This window comes from Anolis sagrei, chromosome 2, assembly GCF_037176765.1.
Source record: "Anolis sagrei isolate rAnoSag1 chromosome 2, rAnoSag1.mat, whole genome shotgun sequence".
In the NCBI taxonomy this organism is placed as follows: domain Eukaryota; kingdom Metazoa; phylum Chordata; class Lepidosauria; order Squamata; family Dactyloidae; genus Anolis; species Anolis sagrei.
Genome location: NC_090022.1, coordinates 140,959,221 through 140,979,991, shown reverse-complemented (window position 1 = coordinate 140,979,991; position 20,771 = coordinate 140,959,221). Strand labels below are relative to the sequence as shown.

Genomic DNA, 20,771 nt, shown 5'->3' with positions numbered 1-20,771 from the left:
CGGCAACCTCCGGCGCGTCTTTTCTGCATTGGGGGAAGGAAGGCGAGCCGGCGCCGACTCCTCTCCTCTCTTCCCTCGTCCTGCAGGCAGGCCGGGAGCGAAGGAGGGAGGGAGGGAGAGAAGGGAGCCCAGGCCGAGAGAGAGAGAAATGTCAAAACCAGGGGTGCTGAGGTAGTTGGTGCAGTGGGCCATATTCTCCCCTCACCCCCCCCCCTTTCCCATCACCGCCACCCCCTTCCTTCTCCACCATTAGGAGGTCTCTGTCTTTCTTGGCAAGGCACCCCATCCTTGACTCCGGGCCCTCCTCCTCCTCCTCCTCCTCCTCTTCCTCCTCCGCCTGCACCAGACCCAGCGGGGTTAGCGCAGGGCAGCATCATTCAGCCCCGCTGAAAAGGGCCTTCCCTCCCCCCCCCCCCCCTCCTTCCCCCGTTTCAGTAGACGATCCGCCGCAAAGTCCTCCTCTCCTGGCTCTGGATCTTTAGGAGGGGATGGAAGGGAAAGGGGCCTCTCTGCAATCCCTCCCGCTTGCCGGAGGCTAGGTAGGGAAGTAACTTCGCATCGCCTTCCTGAACGCTTCCCCCCCCCCCCCCCGCCTTGTTCAGAAGCGGGGCTTAGTTTGGAGGGGGGAAGCGGCGCAGGAGGGGAGGAGGAAGGGGCTGCCCGTGGCGTCGACTCTCCTCCTCTCCCCCGCCTTCGCCCGAAAAAGTTCGGAAAGGGCCGGAGAGACCCCCGGTGCGGCTGACCAAGGTACCACCTTTCTTTGCGAGGGCCAGCGGGGGGGGAGGGGTATGTCAAGACATGCATCGAGAGCGGGGCAGAGAGAGGCTGCGGGGAAGAGTCCTCCATCTACCTCCATCTAGACGCCCCCCCCCCCCCAAAACCGTGATCCGTATTCCACGAGTGGGATGGCGGCTTGGGGTTGAGCTTGTGCCTGTCGCATTCCCTTTGGAGTGTGGACTGGGATGTCGCGGCCCGTTTTCCGGCCCCACTGCGGCCTTTTCGTGGGCCCTGGCAGCCCGTGACCCCGGTGTCCCTGCGCTTGGTAGCGGCTTCCCCCGAAAGGCTTTCCTAGGCGGGGGCGGGAGAGGATGATTTGCACGCATTTGTTGCCTTCTCACCTATAGGAAAGAGGCTGGGTGGGCCAATCTACCATAATGGGTCTCCAACATAACGATACTGGTGCTGACCATCTCGGTTTGTTTCCCCGGACGGCTGTCTTTCTGTGGTGCAAGGGGGGGGGGGGGGAGAGAGAGGAAGACGAGGGTTTCCTCTCATTGAAGAGTCTTCCAGGCTCGTGGTGCTGAAATGGACAGCTCCCTTAGAGAGCCAAAGGAGGAGGCTTGTGTGCTGTGACACCTCCGGTTTTTGCTTCAGAGGTTTGGTCTGTGTGGGTTGTGTTGTCTTTCCTTTGGGCCTGTGTGTTAGCACTCGCTGCATAGGCTTTTGCTGCTGCTTTGGCAAGAGTGCCAGCAATTTGCAGTGAGACAGGAGGGTGGCTGCGCCGTGGGTTTGTTTGTCATTGTGTCAAAGTGCTTTAGAAAAGCCGCTTCAGAAACAGTTTTTTCTTCAATGGCTTTTATCAAAGAGGAGAACCCCAGTGCCCTTTCGCGGAGTCTGCAAAGGAGGGTGTCGGGAAGTGTTTTGAGAGTGTTATATTACATCACAGCCGTGGCAAGGAACCTGGTGGGCCTCAGTGAAGGGAAAGGGTGGGACTTGGCCAGCGGTTCAGCACTCTCCTTATTCAAAGACCCCTTGGGTGGCCTTCTTGAGCAAACCCTTCTCAGGGCCCTTTTAGACAGTCACTATATCCCAGGGCCCTTCCACACAGCCCTATATTCCAGAATATCAAGGCAGAAAATCCCACACTATCTGAGTGCAAAGCAAATATTGTAGGGTTTTCTGTCTTGATATTCTGGGATATAGGGCTGTGTGGAAGGGCCCTCAGGGTATGATCCCAGGTTTTCTGCTTATATTGGATTAAATAAGTCCCAATTGCCAGAAAATCTGGGATAAATGGGGCATATCTGGAAGGGCCCTCAGTTCTCCTCATGTCTTCTTGAATAAAAAGTAAAACATAATGGCCTACTTCACACATTTATTATAGTGTCAGGCAGTGCCACATATAAAATTGTCATGCATATAAATAATAATGATAATGGAAGGAACTTATACACACACACACACATAAACACTCACACAAACACAACTGACACATAGAGACCACTTGAAAATATCTCAAGGGGCCACTGCTCCATGTGGTGAGCCATATCCTACATGATGATTTGCCATGTGGCTTAGGCTCCACCATAAAGTGTCTCCTCACAGCATTCTAAGTTGCTACACCACATATGTATAATACCAAGCATGAAGACAAACCACATAACTGGGCCTAATTTGTTTAATAAAATGGTGTATCATAGTATTTCACATCCTTCCTTAAAGGCATTTCCAAGTAGGCTCCAAGATGCTTTTGAACACAGACTCTTATTCAAAGATAACCACACTAGGGTGTGAGGGGATTTATGCAAAAACTTTATATTTGCAAGGCTATCCAAAGAACCGACTTGTTCAAGTCTGTGTTAACAAGGCACTTGAGTTTCTCTTGTGGGTGTTTGCATGTAGAACAGGCATGGGCAAACTTCGGCCCTCCTAGTGTCTTAGACTTCAACTTCCACAATTCTTAAAAGCCAATAGGCTGTTAGGGATTGTGGGAGTTGAAGTCCGAAACACCTGGAAGGCTGATGTTTGCCCATGCCTGGTGTAGAAGTTGCTAGAGCCAGGGCTGGAATCATGCAGCCCTCCAACTCTTGTTGTCCTGCATCTCAGAGCATTTCTCATCATTAGTGATGCTGACTAAAGTTGATAGAAACTGGAATCCAACAACACCTGAAGGTGACAGAGTTCCCACCTCTAGAATAGAGGTTAGCTCAAACTTCATCCTAATGAAGATATGCAGAAATACAGAAATTTGACTTTATGTCAGAATTTGAAGTCTGTTCCATGAAAGCGAGGAAGAGCTTGAAATACTTTTTTTTAAAAACTTAAAGAAAAACAGATGGCCTCCAGTAATAACTTCCACATAAAATTCCTTGTAACGCTAGCTCAGAAGTGTCCTATGGTTGTAGCTGGATGAAATTCACAGATTTGCATTAAAAAAAATCCTTGTGTGAAAGACAAATGAATCAGGTTCCTTTCCACAAGACAACCTTGCCAGTGGTTAATCATCATTACAAATTTGCGCTGAGTTTCAATTGCTTGGAAGTAGAAAGTATGATTTGGTGCAGTTGAGAGTTTAGCTTTGAAAGAGAAGGGTTTCTTCTGTTGGGATTGAAGTGTGGTTGGATTTCTCTGCATTGTACCCTAAAACCACACTGTAAAATTGTATTTGTGAAACTGGACAAGCTTCAGGACACACTTCTATTTCTTTGAGCTAATTTAATAGGTAGCATGCTTCTGTAACATGGCCACCAATGTTTATTGTTTCTTTTTCCATTGAGTTTCAATCTGCCATCACCAGAGAAGCCTTCAGGCTCACTTTAACAAGCTGATCATGTGATTCCCATTCATAATTGAGCACTTTCCTGTCATGTGCGCAGCAATCATTGAAGTAAATGAAACACACGGGAAAATCATGTACATGCAAGGGACCAGACTGCCATTAAAGTCAGCTTTCTGTCCCAAGAAGGGTCCCACAGATGTAAATTAATCCATATGATCCCAAACTAATTATGTCATGGTCGGGAAGCAGGAGATCTTCAAAGTCTCTCTGTTGTCAATCTTAATACATCATGGCTGCAGTTCTATGTATTCTCATATTGGAGTAAGTCATATAACTGAATGGAATGAACCAAATAAGGATTAGTGCTGTACATACTTATACAATACAAATAATAATAAGATAAAAATAAAACAAATAGTTAGGTCACAAACCAATCTTAGGATTATTATTATTATTATTACAAGCCCTCTCACTCCAATGGGACTCAGGGCAGTTAGAAAGATGTGATTCTACCTCCACACACTCCAAACAGGGAAATGTTGGACAGCTATAGCAAGACAATGTCAAGCAAATAACATCATTTAGTAATATTAATGCCCTCTTGATGTGTTTGGTTGGTGTTTTAATGTCATGATAGTCAACTGCATTTAAAGTTACTGATAAGGAGGTTTTCTAAATTGGATTTTTTCTCTTGCACCGTCTCATTTCCTCCCTCTCCTGCAAACACAGACTTTCTTGATATCATATGTCATAGACTGTCCTCCTTCTATTACTTCTGAAAGACCATTTTCTTTTATAAAAATAAAAACAAAAGATTGAATAAGTTTACTGCTACTATTCTGTACTGCCCTAAATTTGATGCTAAAGTGTGAGGTTTATGTTAATGCTCCTAACCTTGATATGGGGTATATTTTGCCAAAGTTTCAATGCCTGGAGTCATATTGCCTATCATCCTTGATCACTGGTCATTCTGGGGATGGAGAAGTAGACAATAACATCCAGAGAGACCCATGAAGGGGAAAGCAGTGTTTCCTTGCTTTCTTTCTTGGAGTGCATACTGTAGAATTAATGCAGGATGACACCACTTTAACTGCCATAGCTCAATGCTGTGGAATCCTGGGAGATGTGCTTTGGCACTGTTTGGTAGAGCAGGCTAAGAATCTTGTAAAACTACAAATCCCATGATTTCATAGCACTTAGTCATGGTAGTTAAATATTGTGTCAAATTGCATTGATTCTTCTGTGTAATTAAACCCCGTGTTCTGTGTCTCCTTTATAACATCACCTGGTTAAGAAGGGGGTAAGACGGTTGTTTTCAATCCGAGAGTCCCCAGATGTTTTGGCCTTCAACTCCCAGAAATCCTAATAGCTGGTAAACTGGCTGGGAATTCTGGGAGTTGTAGTCCAAAATACCTGAAGACCCACAGGTTGAGAACCTGTGGGTAAGATATCTACCTGGGCCTAGTAATCCTCAAGCAGGCAAATATGGCTACTTTGAGCATGTTTTGAAACATATATCCCTATGCTAATGAAATATAGAGAAATGTTGATAATGTAAATGGATAGTGCTTACAACTTGAGAAACCCATTGGCAAGGAACACTGTGTATTAAGTGAGGTGGGCAAGTAATGTATGATTCTCCAGATGTTGCAGAACTGCAAGTCCCATCAGCCCAGCAGTGGTGAGAAATCATAAGCTGCTTACCTCTGAATCAGGACCCTTCCACACAACCCTATGTCCCAGAACATAAAGGCAGGAAATCGCACATTGTGTCTGTATGGACTCAGATAACCCAGTTCAAAGCAGATATTGTGGGATTTTCTGCCTTGATATTCTGGGACATAGGGCTGTGTGGAAGGGCCCTCAGAGACAAATACTAAAATTCTTGTTGATATCTATTTTCAGGGACGAACAAACTTTCCAGATCAAGAATTTGAGCTAAAATGGGGGTGCTATGGGGAGTTTACTATTTTTGCTATTGGGTTCAAATATCTCCCTGCAACAATACTGAGTGTCCAGGGGATTAGGTTTAAGGGACAGCGAGGGATGATCTCAATGTGTCAAATGCTATGTTCATGATTAGGAATGTCAAGTCGACCACTTTTCATGTCTGTGTGTATGTGCCCTCAAGTCACCTGTCATCTTATGGCAACCCCAGGGTTTTTTAAGGCAAGAAATATTCGGAGGTGGTTTGCCATTTTCCTTCTCTGAAATACAGCCTTCAGCACCTAGCATTTGTTGACAGTCTCCCATTCAGGTACTAATGAGAGCTGACCCTTATCCAAGATCAGATGGTATCTCACACCTTACCATGTTTATGAAAGAAATTGCTTTCCCTATCGTTTGTCTCTGCATCAGTGACCCGTTAGCAGAAAAAAAAAGTACTGCACCAAGACAGGAAAGGATGAGGTTGGAGAATCTCATTCACAGCAATCTCCTTTCTGAAATACTGAGCTACATACATAATTAAGAAAAGCATTCAGCGTAAAAACGAAAAAAAAGCTTCAAGCACCCTCGCACATTATCCAAATGTTTCAAAGATTGTCTACAAGGAATAAGAGACAATTCAGCTCACAGAAGCTGTGCACAAGAAGATGTAGAATAGCGCTCTCTCCCTCCTTCTCTTTCTCTCTACATGAAACAGTTCCACATGATTAAAGAAAAAAGTGCTGAGAATATGGAACTGTCCTCAGAATTTAACGTCATGAGAATCTCAACTGTTATGTGGTTGGGTGGCATTTCCTTAAGGCAAGCTTCCAGCCATTATGATTATGGAGTTGTGTGGGATCTAGGAACCAGAGAAATGGCTGAGTAATTTTTGTCATGAAAAGCCAGTGCTCTGCATTGATATTTGCACACAATCCATGACCAGCAAACTCAGAATAACAGTGCAGTAACTGGTGTAGAGTTTAATGTCCAACAACATCTGTGGGACCACAGGCTCCCCATCCCTGCCCAGTCATGTTGACTTCAGCTTATGGTAGCCCCATTAATGAGATGGTTTGTTTAGTGTTCTTCTTTAGCCCTGCCATACCCAAGGCAGTTGCATACGAATTTTCTACTTCCAACAGAAATGCAGTGATAAATCAGGAGAGTCCCAAGGGCAGTTTAGCACATACTGTAAAAGTAAGAGACCTCTGTTTTCGTAAGACCATTTATTTATTATTTATTTATTTGCGATACTTATATACCGCCCTTCTCAACCCTGAAGGGGACTCGCAGCGGTTCACAGTATTGGCAACAATTCAATGCCATTGATAAAACAGTATAAAACATTAAAATGGATCCTGCTTAGATAAAACATTAAACATTATTAAACACATCACGTAAAATAACATCACCTATCACAGAGAGACATAGCCGTTATTGTAAACAGTCCTGGGTCATTGCACTTTCAACTTTCACTTTCACCTTAAAATATTTCTACGATGGGCTGAACGCTTGGTTCCACATCCAGGTCTTTAGCTGTCTCTTAAAGGTCAGTAGTGAGGGGACCAGCCTAATTTCACTCGGGAGGGAGTTCCACAGCAGTGGGGCCACCACTGAGAAGGCCCTGTCTCTTGTCCCCACCAGCCGCACCTGTGAGGCCAGTGGGGCCGAGAGCAGGACCTCCCTAGAAGATCTTAATCTACGACCATTGAGACCAGAATCCATAGTTGGGTATCCACACTATAGAGAGTTCAGTTGGAAAGATGAATGGCTGATTCTTTGTGCATCACACAAAGAATCAGCAAGCTTCTTTTTAATTTAATTCATTTATTTGTTGCATTACTCCTGCATTCCTATCACAAGTCCCCAGGCACACAGTTTAGGAATGGCAGACTTAGTATATAAGTTGAAGTATGTAGAACTACTGCTACAGTGACTTGCATTTATTTTAGAGACATTTATATGAGCAAAAATGTGTCTTAGGGGACCAGTACAATTTTAATAGAAATCTGTGCCAGATACATTACTCTGCCTGGTACTGACTGGGTTGAATTTATATCGGCTCAGGTATTTGCCGTTGTAACGTATCTGTTATTTTTATCCAAATATGTTGGTTCCAAATTATTTTGAAAATACACAGAAGGAATTTCTCTATTGAGGAACTTCCCTCCCTCCTCAGATTGCTCTCAAAAGGGAATTGCTGGCTCCAGCACCCGCCAGACATCTGGCACAGAGTTTATTCCCATTCTCCTCATCATACTAGTTTGGGAACTGGTGGATAATGGCCATGCAGGGGTGGGAAGCAGAATAGTACTCAACATGTAAATCTGCAAAGTTTAAGCTGGTTACTTGGAAGTCAGGTGCATTGAAATCAATGGGGCTTCTTGCCAGGTCTACAACCCCAAGCCAGCTCCAGTCATGAACAACTTGTCACACATAACTGTGGCCTTAGTCACAGATGCCTATTCCTTTATCCAAAGGTGTGATAGGACAATTCATTAGATCATGGGACAGAATTACTTTAAATATGAGGCAGGAGAGTTACTTTTAAAAATATCAAATATTTTAACATAACATTAAAAGACATAGAAAAAAGAAAGATAAAAAGAAAGAAGACAATGGCTTCCAATTGTATTTTCAGCAGTCTTAACTGTCTTTAACATTAAGACAACTTCTCTTTTTGCCTTAATCGGTACCTTTTAATCTTCAAAACAGAGAAAGGTACCTTTTGGAGAAAAGTTATTTGACTTTCTATTGGCCATGCTGGGTGGGGGATTTTGGAAATTATAATCCAGAAAGTATTTTGTAAGCATAATCTGAGATAAGGCTATGCATGAGGATGTACAGTTGCAATGGGCTTTTCTATGTGTTTGGAGGGGTAATTTCATGAACACATTTCCTTCACTGGGTAAAGACAAATCAGTTTTAGATTTGAATGTTAACAACAGGATTTTTTCTTCATTTCTTCTTCTTCTTAATACTGAACCCGCTCATAGTGAAATGATACTGGTACTAGGTATATTTGCAAGTATTCAGATGACATTATTTCTAACCACATTTTCAGACTTTCTTTAAGTGACAGCTAGTTTCTCTCCCCTGTCTGCTCAGCCCAATTTTAGCACAGCAAATAAACATTGTGCAAATGGTAGGCTAAAATAATTGTTACACACTCCCCATTTCCCTAACTACTGATAATATCCAAGGGCAGTTCTGAATGAGTTTGGCTTCCTTTGGTAAAAGAGGCCACTGAAGAGTTCTGCTGTTTTTTAATATTTGGCTGATTCACTAATAGACAAGCAGAGCGTGGGGTGGGGGGGGGAGGATTTGCCCTTGTAGAACGAGAAGGGAGTGTTGCCTCTTGTCTTCACTGATATTGGGTTCCTGGTTGTAACGTCACAAGTCAGTGTCTCAAGGAAGCACCCAGCTTCACTCTTTATGGCAGTGGTTCTCAACCTGTGGGTCCCCAGGTATTTTGGCCTACAACTCCCAGTAATCCCAGCCAGTTTGCCAGCTGTTAGGATTTCTGGGAGGCCAAAACATCTGGGGACCCACAGGTTGAGAATCACTGCTTTATGGGGTTCATTTCCCAAGTAGAGTTAAGATCCAGATCACTGACAAAGATATTGGTTGAAAACAGAAAATTGGTTAGGTCAGCTATGGCATTCCCGTGCCTTCCCCAATCTTCAGAGCAGAGGTGTCAAACTTGTGGCCCTCCAAGGTGTTTGGGCCTCCAACTCCCAGAAGCCCTAGCAAGCTTGTCTAAAGACCAGGAATTCTGGGAGCTGATGTCCAAAACACCTGGAGTGCCACAAATTTGACACTGCTGCTTTAGAGGATACAGGGCAGACATATTTCAGCTCCCCGGCTGAAATATGCAGTTCAGGGCCATGGTTCAGCCCTCTGTTGTGAGATCCCAGGGTGGCATATAATTAAAATAATATAAACACTTCCAGATAAAAACAACATCATAATGTAAATGGGATGAAAGTACAGTATATTAAGCAAATCACCGTTTTAAAACAGCAAAAAAGGCTTTTATGTTTAAAACTATGTGCATGTACATTTTAGAAAGCAATAAAACTAGACTCGAAAGTGTTTAATGAAAAGTTGTGTTTCATGAATTAGTAGAGTGTTGCCAAAAGATAATGTGGTAACATTATCATTTAAAGGGAGCAAACTAATAAGGGATAACAACTATTAGACAGACAGTGAAAAGTCTGTACTTGTATTTGTTGAATTGTAGTGGATAGTATGTAGTTGTGCCATTTTTGTAGTTTTATACATATTAAATGCTTATTTGTGTGTTTTATCTCTTTCTTAAAGGATTATTATTATTATTATTATTATTATTATTATTATTAGCGATAGTTGTGTTTTCACACCTAAAAGAGCCCAGTGTTGGCTTTTCCTTTCAGTCCTAAAGACTGATGTTGTCAGCAACTGAGGAAAGACCGTAGCCTAAGAAGGACACCTCTACAAGCTACAATGAGGAGCTTTTGTGGGCTGGATTCAGCCCTTGGATTTGAGACTCCCCATCTCTGGCTTGTAAGCGTATGCCCATTGATTTCTTTCTGGCTACATTCTGTGTTACACATCAAATGGGTGTAGAAATACTCAGTCATCAAACTGGAACTTACTGTACTTAGGATAGAGGTCTGCAAGAGATCCTGTGTGCAAGGCTGTGTTTTTGCAGCTTAATCATTTGCAAGGTCAGGGTTGTGGGTCTAGGACAGGGGTCCTCAAACTTTTTAAACAGAGGGCCAGGTCATAGTCCCCAAAATTGTTGGAGGGCCGTATTATAACCTGATAAAAACATGAATGAATTCCTATGCACACTGCACATATCTTATTTGTAGTGCAAAAAACACTTAAAACAATACACTAATTAAAATGAAGAACAATTTTAACAAATATAAACTTATTAGTATTTCAGTGGGATGTGTGGGCCTGCTTTTGGCTAATGAGATAGGATTGTTGTTGTTGTTGTGTTCTTTCAAGTCATTTCACCCTTAGGTTGACCCTGAGCGAGGGCCAGGTAAATGACCTTTGAGGGCCGCATCCGGCCCCCGGGCCTTAGTTTGAGGACCCCTGCTCTAGGAGAATAGTTCTTGCTGTGGGTCTGAGAGGTCCTGGTAGTTTCCTAACACTTTTATATAGCTTGAGGAATAGCTTTAAGGAAAAGCTGCAGCTCAGTGACAGAATACTTCTTTCAAAAGCAGCATGTCCCAAGTTCATTCCCTAACATCTCTACTTCAAAGTATCTCAACTAAAGTGAAATTCTCTTCTTCACAACCTCACGGTAAACAACATCTATTACTTTAAGAGGAGGGAATAAATGCCTAGCTAGCAACATTTGGTAGAACAAGTCAATTGATTTGGGCAGCAATTTGTTAGTTTAAACCTGTTATAGTCTTTTAGTGGCAGACAGAGGAAAAGACAGGATATTCTGATTTGGATGTCAAAATAACCTGACCACCAGCCTTAACTACCATGTACTTTTATGATAGGAATGCATTGTTCTTTAAACACAAAATTAGAGTGGCTATAAAAGAAAGAAGTGGAAGAATAATGCTGTGGTTAGAAATGAGACTTAGATGTGCATGATAGCAAGATCAAATTCCTGCTTCTCCCTAGACATTCCCAGTCTTTTCATGGCAGAAATATGATCAAAGTGATTCTGCGAGGATGAATGAGAATGTATGAGGTTGTAAAGTGCTTTGCTTATTCAAAAGAGCCATAACAGCTACAGTATTACTGCTGTTACACCAGCATCCAAAGCATTTAACATGACACACAAACACACAGCCAGCTTAAAGAAACAAGTAGGTAGTCATGCTAGTAGTGGAGATGATGGGTTTTAGTGCTGAAATGTAGATCACGCATATGTCTAAAATTCTTCTCAAGGAGAACTGAAAAATACAAACACATTTGGTGAGTGACTGAGAATTGCATGTAAAGGAGGATAATGCATCTCTTCACTGCAGCATGAATCTGACCTCAAATTTTTTAATCTGTTCATTTCTTTTGAATAACGGGCTCTTAATTATTGATGGTAATAACTTCATAATGCACCAGCAAGTGGGCTGAGGGGAACGTTTGAAAAAGTTTTGTGATGCTGATAATGGAAGACCAGGTTACAGCATGTCTGAAAATTAAACCTTTGTAGCATACATATACCTGATTTTCTGCATACCTACTTATTTGTCTGAACCCCATTATCCCATCATTGAAATAGCTGTCAAGGTATGGTACAACCCCCGTATCTGTAGGACTAATACCTATGTCTTGAATTAACCCACATCTGACAAAATATATATTCTCCAGGCATATTTAGATCCTAGTGTATTCTCAGACCACCATATTCTAGTGTGATAGGGTTCACTATTATACACAGTTTTGTATATCTAGGCAAAATCCAGGAGCATGTCTTCCATGGATACAGAGATGATGTACTTGTCATAACTTAGGGCCTTTCCACGCAGGCATGTAACCCAGAATATCAAGGCAGAAAGTCCCACAATATTTGCTTTGAACTGGGTTATTTGAGTCCACACTGCCATATATTCCAGTTTAAAGCAGAAATTGTGGGGTTTTATTCAGCTGTGTGGAAGGGGCCTTAATGGTGCCTTTTAAAAGTAGAGTCCTTAGTACAAACCAGGCAAGGGGAAGTGCATATGAATGGGGCATATGAGATATTTTTCAAGAGAGATCTTTTTCCAGAGGAAGAGAGGCATTCCACCTGTGAGGTAATACCTGCACCCTGATCCAATTATTCCTTGTATATGCCAGAACAGCTTTCCCAAGGGGGAGGAAAGGAGACTTCCAAGAGCAGGCTGTATGGGTGAGAGGCATCTTTGAAAGAACTGGAGAGAATTGCTTCCTTTTCCACTTTGAGTATAGCAAGGTGGAGTCAAATACTCCACTCTTAACATCCCCCCCCCCCACCACCACCACCACCACCATTTTCTCCACTCCAGACTAGTATAAAGGGTTGCGGCACTATGGCAATTCTGCCACACACCTTTATAATGAAGCAATTTCTCTTCATTATATTAGTCAGATAGACCAACTGTGAAAGAAAGAGCAATGGGTACAAATCAAATGAATAAATTACCCAACATAAATTCGCTGATCATATTTTAAAGCTCGGATAAGACTGGTCTTGACGCACTCAAACCTTTTGTGAACAAGTCTTAGCCTGAAAATTCTATGATAGCTTCACCCAATGATTATCATAGACCTGAAATGACTTGAAGGCATTCCATAACAACAAAGATGTTCACTAGTCAGCTAGAGGTTGTAGAGAATGGTCTACATGCAACGTTACTCCTAATAAGAGCATTCCCATTGAAATGAATGGATACTCACAACTAATGTACATTTCATTCATTCAGTCAATCAGTCAGCCCCCAGTGATGTAATGGGTTAAACCCTTGTGCCGGAAGGACTGAAGACCAACAGGTCGGAGGTTCAAATCCAGGGAGAGTGCGGATGAGCTTCCTCTGTCAGCTCCAGCTCCCCATGCAGGGACATGAGAGAAACCTTCCACAAAGATGGTAAAACATCTTTGTGGGATGTTTTGATGGTAAAACATCAAAACATTCAGGCATACCCTGGGCAACTTCCTTGCAGACAGCCAATTCTCTTGCACCAGAAGCAACTTGCAGTTTTTCAAGTCACTCCTGATACAGAAAGTCAGTCCACCATTGAAGCGGATGAGCTCCCTCTGTCAGCTCCAGCTCCCCATGGGGGGACATGAGAAGCCTCCCACAAGGATGGTAAAACATTAAATCATCCAGGCGCCCACTGGGCAACATCCTTGTAGACTGCCAATTCTCTCACACCAGAAGCAACTTGCAGTTTTTCAAGTCACTCCTGACACAGAAAAAAAAGTCAGTCTACCATTGAAGCACTAACAATTATCAGATATTGTACACCAGTGGTTCCCAGACCTTTTGGCAATAGAACCCTTCAAAAGACTCCCCCCTCCCCCGAACCCTAAATCTGTCTCTAATCATTGCAAACCCACAGAGCTCTTCCTTCTTTCATCTACACCCAGTACAGGCAAACTTCGGCCCTCCAGGTGTTTCGGACTTCAACTCCCACAATTCCTAACAGCCGGTAAGCTAGCTAGGATTTCTGGGAGTAAAGTCCAAAACACCTGGAGGGCCGAAGTTTGACCATGTCTGATTACACCTATTGCCTGTTTTGTATAGTGTAGTGTGTTTGGAAATAAAGAGAAAACATTTTAAATATAACTGTAAACCTTTATTTTAGAAGAAGAATAAAGTATTGGATATAAACACAAACATTTATTTTGGTACAGGAAAATATTGGATTCACACCTAAAGTGATGAAAGAAATTGTTTCATTTTTGTACTTAAAATAGTTTTGAAACAGGGCTTTACGTTTGACAGCTGAATACATAAATCTGGGGCAGTATCCAACTTACTCCTAAATTTAATTTTGGGTGTAAGCATAAGCTAAAACGCCTGATTCGCATCAAAAGGTGGATATGAATGGAAGCATTGTTCGGATAGCCTTTTCAGCTACTAACAGCTATAGATCTATCAGTCTACCCAATAGTCATTCAGTGGCACATATTCAAATTTAGTTTTTAAAGCAGAAGTACACTGAATTTCAATAAGAACTTTTTAAAAAAATTCAAAGATTTTTCGCAAAACCTCTACAATGTTTTTTACAGAACTCTACTGTAGACTGTATTTCAGAGGGAAAAGCTGGCAATATTCCTTGCCTAAGAAACCCCTATGAAATGTACATTCATAGACAACTTCCATGCTCAATCAAAAGTGATTTGTCTTTCTGCTCTTGTTCTAGAAAGACCCTACATTTATTTCATGTAGCTTCATTTTCTTTCTCAAAGACTGAATCTGTTGCAGTTCAGAAAAACTTAATATGTAGGTTATCTAAGGTAGTTTAAAACAGTCAATAAAATGTACTACCCTGGACTTCAAGATAAAATCATCCTAAAATCCAATTACTGAGTAAAAGAGTAGTCTTAAGTCTGATGGAGAAAGGTGTAGGTAACATGGTACAACATCTTAAGTGTAACATCTCAAATTCTGAAAATATGAAGTCTGGTAGACAGAGTTCATCTGTGGGGGGTTTTTTCCATGTCAGAAGCTACTTGATAAACTTCAAGTTGCTTCTGTTGTGAGATAATTGGCTGTCTGCAAGGACGTTCCCCAGGGGAAGCCCGGATGTTTTACCATCCTGTGGGAGGCTTCTCTCATGTCCCTGCATGAGAAGCTGAAGTTAACAGACGGAAGCTCACCCCGGTCTTCTCAGATTCAATCTATCGACCTTTCAGTCAGCAGTCTTGCTGGCACAAGGATTTAATCCATTGTGCCTTCTGTGGATATAAATATTTACATCTAAAGCTTTTTACTTCACAAGTAATTTTTATTGGTTTTAGCTGGACTTCAGATCAAACAAGGAAGGTTCATTGAACACTTTACCATCAAATGCAGAATCCAAAGCAATATTCCTTGATGGATGAGGGGATTCATCAGATATCATTTGCATCTCTCAGGCTGGATCTAAACTTCCATATAATCCAGTTTCTGAATCCAGATTACCTACTTTGAACTGGATTATATGAACTACATTGCCATATAATCCAGTTCAAAGCAGATACTCTGGATTCAGAAACTGGATTTTTTGGCAGTGTAGATGAATCTTCAGGGATCATAGCCTCCTCTTCCCACACTTAATGGCACCTCTATATGACCTCCTGCATGCATTCACAGCAAATCTGTATCCAATGCAGCACAGCCCATATTATTTGATTCTATGCATGTGTTTACTTAGGCTGGATCTGCACTGCTATGTAATGTAGTTTCAGAATGTGGATTAACTGCATTGATAGTCTACACGGTCATATAATCCAGTTAATCCACATTCTGAAACTACATACATAAATAAATAAATATGATAGAGAAATTATTTGGAGGGTAAGTCCCACAGTAGCCTCTACTCATACTGGTTAAATTGAGTTTTCAGGATTAGAAGCAGTGCCTCACTGAGAACATGATATTGAGGAACAAAAGAGACAGTTAGTCTCTTAAGTCCTTGCTTATGAGCTTCCTGAAGGCATCTGGTTGGATACTAAAAAGTGTTTTAAAAACCTCTTGGTTGGTTCCAACTGGAGAAGACCCACCAAATCATTGGGATTTACTCTTCTCTTGACTTATTATCCAACCAGTGAGTCAATGAGTTCATCCCAGTTGAAATGTACCAATAGGATTCAGGCCAAACAGTTTTCTGAAAGCATGAATAGACAAGCAGTATTTATTGCTCCAATAAGTGTCAACCCTTTTTATTTTCAATTGTTCTTGATAGAGGAGATTCTCAATAAAAACATCTCTTTGTGTCAGTGTTCTTCCTCATCAGTTTCCTGTACTGGGATCCAGCATAATTCAATTTGATCCCTTCTCACTTGAGAATTTCCCTGATGAGAGTCCAGTACAATCAAAAGAATGTAAAATACGTTGGAACAATAAATATTTGCTTGTACCCATTAACATTTATTTGTACCCATCAATCCTTTTAAAGAAAAGGCTTTTGTGAGTCTGTTTGAGGATGCCATATTGTTTTAAAATGTATTTTAATTTTTGGATACTGTGGGAAGTAGTCTAGATTGGCTATAACCAGCAGGATTAGGGCCAGTAATAATCACAGTTAACTTAAAGTTGTATAGCAGCAACAACTCTTTTCTAAGTACCAAATGGCTTTTGGGAAATGGTCAAGTAAACACCATCAAATCTAATGTAAACATGTCTTTTTAAAAATATATTATTAATAATAATAATAATAATAATAATATTATTATTAGCTTTATTTATATCCCACCACCATCTCCCAAAGGGGACTTGGGGCAGCTTACAAAATAGAACAACCAGAGTGCAACACAAAACACATAGAATACAACAAAATTTGCCCAAAAACTCAGTAAACAGCACCAATTAACATAAAATAACAACTAACAAGATGTACAGAAGCAACTCAATTAAAGTTAAAAAAGTAATAAAACACAACAACAGATTATAGTTAAAACAGGCCATACAACCAAATAGCAACCTAGCCATAGGTTAAAAAAACAACATTAAAAGACAGGGTAAAACCTTCTTGGTCATCCAATTTAACTGATAACTGAATGTAGCTGGAACATGACCACATAGCCCCAAAAACACACAGCAATCCAACCAAGTACCAGTGAACATCTCCCAGGCAATAACAGATGCAGATACCCTCACTGGTTGACTTTATGGCTTTATGGCTACTCAATGCTAACACATGGAGGACAATTACCAAAAAAGAGCTGTTTTGCACTTGATACTTCACCCAGTTCCACTTTTGAGTTGTACAAAGGTTATTCCTGCAAATAGTATTGTCTTATAGCCAGCATCTGAATGAAGCGTGAGATTAATTATCTTTAAATTCTAAACATTTAAGCATATGATTTAGGCAAATTGAGCCTAAACTACCAGTGATCCACAAGGAATGAGATTCCACGTGCTTCCTACATAGTATATGTTTCATTCCTGAATGGCTGTTCTCATAACAATGTTTTTTTCTTAATGTTCAACTAAAAATCTTTCTGAATCCTTTGTTTTCTCTGTAGAAAAGATGAACAGCTTGTCTTCCTTGACTTCTTTCTGACATTCTAAAATATTTATGAAATGCCAGCATATGTCCTTCTTGCCTTCATTTCATTTTCGCAAACCTGAAACCTTGTACTCTGAGTTCCTCTAAGAGTACTTCCAGATGGATAACGCTTAGTGCTACCCGTCAAAAGATAATGTGGAGCTATTTCTTTTCCTTTTTGATTGAGCTCTGTGTGTGTGTGTGTGTGTGTGTAAAGAAAAATATATGAAAGAAGCAATGAGAGAACCAATTGAATCTCCCCACTGCCAATTTTAAACTTTGTGAACAAGGCAAGTTCATGACAAGATAAAAAATACCTCTTCTGGAACCATCGTAAGCCATCTGTCACATGACCTGTCTTTGAGACCATGCCACATTTTCAGAGCTCCCTCCCAAGTCTCTTTTCCTATGAGGCAACTTTATTTTGATTTCACCAGAACTTCAAAGGTTTAGTCAGGTCTTGCAGTCTTCATCTATAGTCTCCTTCCTCTGGAGGCAAGGTAACTGGATGTTCAAGCATGAAGTACAATCTCGAAGTTGGGGCAAAAGACAGTATGGAAATTGTGACCATCCAAATGTTGTTTCAACTCTCCTCATTCCTAACTGGATGGCTATGGTTGATGGGAATGTTCTGCACTCTCTGGAGAGTAACAGGTTCCCCACTCTTGCTGGGTGACTCAGAATGAGGAGCACTGTTGTGCCATTGATACAGACAAAGGAATAGGCATGCCTCATGACCTGTCCTTAAGCCATAATTTGGGTAGCATAATCTGATTCAGTTGAAAAGTTTGAAAGGTGCTCATATCCCATTGCTTTGGCCAAGTACCATTTTTCCCTGGCATCTATCAGTCCTTAAATAGTTGTGTTAATTGAAATTAAGGACTGCCATTGAAACAGAGGCCTATGGTGGTGATAACTCTCTGATGATGGTGGTGGTGATTGTTCTGTTGGGGGTGGCGGCAGCTGCGTTTGACTTAACCAGGTATTAGATCTAACTGATTGTCTGTTCTGCTCACTCTGTGTTAACTGACAAGTTCACATGTGACCTCAAAATATTTTACTTCAGGTTCAGCCGCAGTGCCAAAAATATATGTATCTTGACATGTTAAGAAACTTGATTTGGTCCACTCATGAGAACTGCATCAGATTTCTCATCTGTGGAGAAGAGTTACTGCAGTATTACAAACAAAATGTAGTTTCCCATCAATCTCATAGGCCCCATTACCTTCTGGCTCCTGAAGGAGAGTAAGGCAGCCCCACTATTAGGAAAAATTAGGCTATCTTCTCTGAAGGGTGGCAGCAGCAGCTTTTCTGTTTACAGATAGAAGTGGACTGATATATCAATTACCTCTTATTTCAATACTGGCAGTAAGGTGGTATTCTCCGCCACCCCTGAGGGATCGCAACTCGCAGTATACCTCACTATTATCTGCTGGAAAGGGCTCATGTGAATTATAGCCCAGTAACATCCGAAGGGCCATATTTTCCCAATGTATTCCAGGTGGATGGATTCAATCAAAAATGCTCCCAAGTTTGCAAGATGTAGGCAGGGCTATTGATAAATTAGAGGTGTCTCATAGGATCACCACAAATAAAAGTCAGTTTAAATTCAGTTAATAACATCAGGAACTGTAGACCATCAGTTAGCTCCCCACTAAAGATTCACTGTGGGGAGCCACTTTTCAATTACTTCTTACCTTATCTGGTGCATCAGCTATACAAGGGAATGGTTGATCAATTTTTTCCCACCTGATCATCACCAGGCAGAGAGGAAAGAATTGAATAAGAAGGACATGAGCTTCACCTAAATGCCCTAAAGGCACAAGATCCTGTTTGATCTTGAGAGCTAAACAGGGTCAGGCATAGCTAGTGCTTAGATGGGAGACTTCCAATGAGTACTTGGTGCTGTAGCATATATTTCAGAGGAAGGGATTTGCAAAACCATTGAATATTCCTTGCCTAAGAAAACCCTATGAAATCCATGGGCTCACCATAAGTCTACAAGCAACGTGAAGGCACCTGACACACAAGCACACATGTTACCAGGGGAATGGGAGATGTATGTAACTCAGAGGGGAACAATTCACACATTCCTACAGTGAAAGCTGTTCTGACACTGTGTAGTACCAAACAACTTTTTTTCTTAAATAGGAACTCTATTGTAAATAGGAACTTCTGTCAAAAAGTTTTAGGTTCTAATTTTCTTTCATAAAGTTGTTCATTTAATGTTTACACCCTTAAACCTTCATTCATGCAGACAGGACATTTCAGGATTGTCATTGTCCCCCTAATGTGCTTGAGTTGATGTTACCTGCAATGTACGGTTGTTGTTTTTATAACAGCAAAAAAGTAAGATTTAAAAGAGTTTTAAACTGTTTTGGTTACAATTTGTATTATTAATATTATTTATAAAATGGGAGATCTGATAGTCACTTAAAATAAATGTTCTACCTCATCTCAGCAGGTGACTGCATATGTTGATCTACAAACATTCCCGTGGAAGTGATGCTTTTTTAAATCCCACAATACAATGGGAATCTCATTGGAAGTCAGAAAATATGAGGCCACTCAATGCACCTCTTGTATTGTTTTCTTTGTGGGGGGGGGGTGTTCTAGATTAGGGTTAAGTAATCTCAGTGTCGCTAGAACTGAAGGAATATGTAAAGGATGTAGTGGAGGACTGCTTGAAGCCATTTGTGGCAACCATTTCTCCTTTCAAGATAATGTTCACTTTCATAAACACAAAAGCAGTTTCATCCTCTTCTCTCTTTTTTTAAGCCATAACCTTTGGAACAAAGTCAAATTATTTGATCTTGTCTATCAGTTATTTACATTAGTTTATGGGTGGGAACGATGACTGTACAGTTCCTGGTTATGATGGAGCTGACGGAGGCTTAATTTTCATTTCTGTGCCGTTTGTTTCTCTGCCAAAGGCTGTTATCAGAATCAGGATCAAAGAGCATCTATTGTTTCGTTTCAGGAGTTTTGGATCCATTGGTTCCTCTCTAGCCTCTCAGGCTGTTCTTACTAGTAGCCCTGCAGTTCCCATTCAATTCACATTCAATTCATAACATTCCTAAACATCCTATTCTGAATATCTATCTAGTCCTCAAAATCATAGAAAAATGCACTGAAGCTAGTACTCAAGCTTGCACTTAAAAATGAAAAGGGCATCACATTTTGGTGATCTTTGAGAATTGTCAAAGAGTAACTTTTGCAGAAAGTGTGGGGATTGAACAAGGAAAACCTACTGTGCAAAACATGAAGGTCCAGATCATCTTTCTTTTTTGGTTATCTGTTATAACATTGAATACCTCAGAGTCAATATAGACTAAATAAATATGCAATTTAAGCCTTGCTTTGTAGATTTGGGGGGGTTTTGCGATCATTTATCTTTAGTTATTGATTTTTTTATTGTGTCAGAAGCGACTTGAGAACATGCTGCAAGTCGCTTCTGGTGTGAGAGAATTGGCCATCTACAGAGATGTTGCCCAGAGGACGTCCAGATGTGTTACCATCCTGCTAGGAGGCTTATCTCATATCACCGCAAGTTAGAGCTGACAGATGGCAGCTCGCCCCATCTTGTGGATTCAAATCAGCAACCTTCAAGTCAGCCACCCAACCTTCAGATCAGCAGTCCAGCTGGCACAACGGTTTAACCCATGGTGCCACTGCG

General features: G+C 41.3%; 1 protein-coding gene across 1 annotated transcript in view; it reads left to right on the top strand.

Annotated features, from left to right (window-relative positions):
• The first annotated feature begins 648 nt into the window (after nt 1-648).
• SCN8A (sodium voltage-gated channel alpha subunit 8) overlaps nt 649-20,771 on the top strand; it is a 104,393-nt gene continuing 84,270 nt past the window's right edge. Inside the window, exon 1 of the mRNA XM_067463927.1 lies at nt 649-747. The gene's annotated coding sequence lies outside the window, so the exon portion shown is untranslated. The remainder of the gene's footprint in view (nt 748-20,771) is intronic.